A 5,551-nucleotide genomic window follows, 5' to 3' on the forward strand; every position below is an offset into this window, starting at 1 on the left:
AATATCGTTGCGTGTGTCTGAGCTGAAAGGTTTACTTGCTCTTGTAACTTTGACAGAGGTTATTCGGGCTTCCTGGGAGTCTTCAGTCGAACACTGCCAGTCCTGCGATGTTTCCTCTGGCTTGATCAAAGCTACTTTGAGCTCAACACCGTACTTCTTACTTGAGGCCCTTCTTTTCGTTATAGCAGAGGCACATTTATTGGACTTCTTCTTTTCCTTTTCAAGTGCAGAGGCAGCGTGACTGGCTCTCTCCTCCAAGACAACCTTTTGTGTCAGGGCATCTACAAGTTGATCCTGTCTTGTCCTGGTTAGTGTGGTTAGTTAACTATTTAACTGAACTGTATATGATGACAGTCAGGTTCTGCACAACACTGTGTCTAGTGATGAACGCTAACTTAGCCTGATCACTTCTGTTTAACTTTAGTTGAAGTTACAGTTTTGCTAACGTTAGCCTCACATGAGCTAAGTAGCTGTCCTCGATTTGACCTTTCTTTACTCATATAAACGGAGGATGTATTAATTGACGTCATCACAGAGAAGCGTACTTCCTTTGAATTGTCTTGTGTGTGTTTGTGATTCTCTCCTTGTTGACCTGGTTTAAACTAAAGAGGAGAGAACAGGACGTCCACATGTTTGTGTTAAAAACAATAAACCTGTCACAATGTGGCAGAAGGCCGATGTGTCCAGGTCACTAAAGGTTTGGTTCCACTGTGTTTGGTTTTGCTCTGATTGTTGTGGAAACCACCAGAATCCAGTCTCCTTGATAACCAGTTGTCTTTCAGACCAGTTCTCCTGAACCAGTTGTCTCACTGGTATTTGACTATGGTCGTCTGTTGGCTCTTCATGATGGTTTGAGTGTTTCTCTACTAACTCCTTGTTTAGTGTTACTTGTTCCACTGACTACGTCTGGCACCATAATTATATTTCTAAAATCTACTGTCGCAGGGAAAACATTTTTAGTTTTTCTCTGTTTATGTTGACGAGACGTAAAGTTTTCCACAGCTTTTTCCTTGATTGTATTAATAAGTTCATATTAATGTATCTCTTCTTCTTTGTGCCTCTGCGCGGCAGCAGACGGGACCACAGGCGCTGGTTATGTTCTCCGTCCCGTTTTCATGAATACGTTATATTTGGCACAAGGTCACTAAAGGTCATCTTCACTGTGACATGGTAATGTTTTGCATCAACACCTCAAGCTGTTGTTCTCTACGCCAATGGAGGTTGTGTTTTCATCAGCACTTGTTTGTCAGTTGGCAGGAAAACGACTGACTCAGCGAGTGACCTTCTAGTTTCAGATGGTGTTTCCTGTCATTGGACTGCTTGGTGGAGGTTATAAATTGGGAGGCGGGGACTCCGGCCTGTCAGTCTGACGTTGTTTTGCTATAATGTAAATATCAACATCGTTGTTAATTTTACATTTTTAATGAAGCCATTAAAAACCAGAGGGTATGATTCAACAGTGTGGACATTTTTATTCAGTCTGACAAACTTCCACTTTTATTGCTGTATAATCATTGTTAGTGCTGTGGTGTCACTTTCTTCAGCTTCTCCCGGCACCTGTTGCTCAGAAGGTTCATCTTGAAGTACTTCCTGAACTTTTTGTCTCTCACGCCGTAAATGATGGGAGGCTCAGGAAAGCGCGGCAGGATGTAAGACGATGAAATTAGTTTGCAAATCTGATCTCCCGGATTCGACCGGGGAAGATGAGATGCAGAACAAGCGCCACACTGGGGGAGATGTAGGAGAGCAGGCACATGGACAGCTGGAGGCCGTGGAGCAGGATGGTGTTCCTGGCTCTCTGCGCCGACATCTTCTCTGTGGCCGCGGCTCTCGCTGCAAACAGTATTCGGAAGTAGGTGAAGATCAGAGTCAGAAACACAAAGGAGAAATAGATGATGTCAAACGCTTGTCTCTTAAGCGCGAGGATCGGGTCTTTGAACACGTTCTGGCGCAAACACAACACCGACCCATGAAAGAAGCTCAGGGATTCAGTGGCCAGAGTCACAAACAGATCTGTGATATCTGGAGCCGCGCACAGAAACCAAATCACCCCGATGACCATGTACGTTTTTCTCACTGTGCAGATTTGCGAGTGGCGCAAAGGTTTGCAAATGGCAATGTAGCGCTCAATGGCCATGCTAGCTAAGTTGACCGGGGTGTTCCTGGTGGTGAAGACGGCCACCAGGATGAGGAGGCAGCAGAAAGACACGTTGATCTTGTAGAAGATGTAGCTTGAGACAAAAAGTGTGACGGTGACGGTCAGCTGGATGGCGTCGTTTATCACCATGTGGATGAAGAGGATACTAACGAGGGTCTTCGTAAAAGGTCCTGGGAGAGAGAAGACAAAGTGAAGGAAATTGAAATGTGCGGGAAACAGCAACAGCTCTGAGTGTAAATGAAATAATTGTAATACAACAATATCAAATATGAATTGAACATAGTGCACAAAGGCCTGCAGCTAACATTTATTTTCATCAACAGTTACTCTGCCAGTGATATATTGATCAAACAATGAATTTTTAATCTTTTAAAAAGTACAGAAAAGGGAAAATACTGAAGTAATATATGTTACATTTATAAAGGTTGATAAAGTGATTAGTTAATTTACAGAAGATTAATTGCCAATGCTTTCAACACTCAGTTAAAGGTTCATGTCACTTTTATTAAACAAAGATATTAAAATATTTCGTGTTTCCAGCTCCTAAAATGTGAGGATTTGATGTTTCTGTCTGTCGTACATCTCAAAGACAGACGTTCAGATTGAAGAATAGAAAATCCCTTTGAGTCTGTTCTATTGTTTGTGTGCGTGTGTTTGTACCTGGTGTCTGAAAAACGTGGAAACCAAGGTGCTGTGGATGTAACTGAGGATGAGCCACAACACAAACACAATCAGGTTCTTCACAAACGCTGAGGTGAAGGTGTCTCTGGTGAAGGTGACCTGATTCAGCTGCAGGGGGCGCCAAGTAGCAGAGACAGAAAAGACTTTTAGAAACACAGAGTCCTCAAAGTGCAGATCCTAATCCTTCTCTGTGTTTCTATCAGCTGACCTGCTTTCAGAGTTTCATCTTGCAGCAGGTTCATATTTAGTTTTTCATGAGCAGCAACAGGCTGTGAGTCAGCAGCATCATCCTCTCTTTTACACTCACACACAGACACAGCTTAAGCAGGTTGAGGTAATGATTCAAATTCAATTTAATCTCCTGTATCTTATGTGCATTCGTATTAATAACTTGTCAGTTCACATCAAAATAACAGTTTTTACAAGTAGTCAATAGAGTTTACTCTTTAACTTCATTTCAAACGTGGACTTGATGAAGAGAACACGATGGTGGCAAACTTAACTTTACTACATTTTTATTTGCGTTGGTCTTAAAGAATTAAACAGCTTCAAGATTTTAAAACTTAAAAATGAATCAAAAACAAATGTTCAGATCAAAATAAACAACATTTTCATGTTCCTTTGTAAAGATGTGACAGTGAGACTGTTGCTTCACCTGATGAGGAAAACTCCTGTTGCCTCCTGGAGCCACTGACGAGCTCATGATCAAGCGAGACCTGAGAAGACCAATCAGGACGTAGGTGTTCCTGACGGTGCAGATCTGACCGTGGCGGAGGGGGATGCAGATGGCGACGTAGCACTCCACCGCCATTCCAGCCAGGTTCAGCGGGGTGTTGAGGGTGGTGGTGATGGTGACGATGAGCAGGACGAGGCAGAAGGGGACGTTGATCTTGTACAGGGCGTAGCTGATGATGTGGAGGAGGGTGGACAGGGCCAGCTGCATCATGTCGTTTATCACCAGGTGGATGAACAGAAGGTATCGAGGGCTCGAGGTGAAGATCTGTGAGGGGAAAACAGCAGGCGAATAAAAGTGACTCTCAACAAGTCACAGAAACAAATTTATAGCTTCAATATAACTCTACTAGTTTTGCTTTGGAGAAGCAATTTTATTTTTCTCATAGAAATTGTTATAGTTTTTTGTTCCCTATAGTTTCCACTCTGCTCTACACTGAGTTTCCACTCTGCTCTACACTGAGTTTCCACTCTGGAACCATGAGAGAGAAACATTTATATCACATCTACTATGATTTCTTCTTTTGGTCCATGTCCCATCTGCTAACATGGAGGAGGCAGGTTTATGAAATGTGCTGCAGTCAGCCGCAGGGGGCATTTGAGATGGTTTGGCTTCACCTGTGGGAGCTGTCATGTCGTCCTGAGTGATGACAGTAGGGTAATTAATTGAATGTGTCCTCCCTCCTCACTCCCCACCTGACCTGCGCTCGCCACACGTTAACGATAAACACACATCGGAAATTATTAGGACACGTAGAGTAGGTTACTTTGTGTTTCTTTATTTGCTCTAGTGTTTATGAGACACGTATTTAAACACATACACAAAAAGTTTTAAAATGTTGTGCGCACGCAGCTCAGCGCTCGTTAGCGACTAAATACATGTTTGTATGAACCTCAATCTGAATTCTGCAGGTTTTATAAAGATCAGTTCTACATTTGAGTGATTAGAAAAGAGCAGAGGAGCAGACACTTGCTGACCAGCGGAGTAATGCACCTCAATGCAGTGGAGTGCTGCTAAGAGGAGCACCCTGACACAGTGAAGGGTGGCCTCAGTAGAGTGTTATAGGTGCAGCACACAGGTCTCAACTGAACGGATGTCTGTTGTCGTCTGATTTCTGAGTTGAAAACCTTATTACTGACACCAGAACACACAACAGTAATAGTCGATAATACTTTTAAAAGCACGTTCTAGAAAACGAACGAGGTTCAGATTTATCTGATTATGTGCTGATGAAAAGCAGTAATGACTGAGGATTGGATTCATAATTGAATGATAATAATCATGTTGTTATATTGAGATGCATTGGCGTGGTGCATGCGACTGGTTGACTGCTAACTCGTTACTGAACCGTGAGGCAAGTGAAGATGCACATTTCTCAGCACCCCCACCTACACCTGCCACCTGCACCCATTGGAGCCGGTGCTGGCTGTCAATCACTGTAGTATCCCCCAACACATCTGGTGCTTTTATGGTCTGTTTGACTCTAAATGATCATAATTCACTAAATGAACATCAGCTGTTTGAAGAAGACTTGAAACTAGAGACTGAGACAGAAACTCCTGAATGTTTCCTGACGTTATAAAGTCAGAATGTATTTGTTCTCATCTTCTCAGTCTTTGTTCAAAATGTGTCTGCACAGCAGCATAGACTTCACCACGCATTGTGATGGTTGATCTCAGTTTACATATCAGGTGCTTTTCAGGTGCTGTCTGACATCTTGTCTCGTAGCCACATAAACCATCGGACTGATAAATCTAGGTAACACCTGGATGATGATATAAGAAACAAAGAACACGTGTACAAAATGTTTGAGAACAAGTTCAACAGGGCATTCCTTATAACGTGGGCTAAATAGTGAGCATGCACAGCAGCAGCTGAAAGCCCATGGAGCAGGATGGTTTTACTTGCCTTCTTTGCATCTCCATCCCCTGATTTACTCCCCTTTAGCAGCTTTGGCAGCAAGGAAGATCTTGAAGTAC

At 43.0% G+C, this 5,551-nt stretch overlaps 1 pseudogene; it reads right to left on the reverse strand.

Annotated features, from left to right (window-relative positions):
• Nucleotides 1-1,466: 1,466 nt before the first annotated feature.
• On the reverse strand, nt 1,467-4,205 carry LOC118105328 (annotated as a pseudogene).
• Between the last annotated feature and the right edge of the window lie 1,346 nt (nt 4,206-5,551).

Source organism: Hippoglossus stenolepis, chromosome 3, assembly GCF_022539355.2.
Source record: "Hippoglossus stenolepis isolate QCI-W04-F060 chromosome 3, HSTE1.2, whole genome shotgun sequence".
Taxonomy (NCBI): domain Eukaryota; kingdom Metazoa; phylum Chordata; class Actinopteri; order Pleuronectiformes; family Pleuronectidae; genus Hippoglossus; species Hippoglossus stenolepis.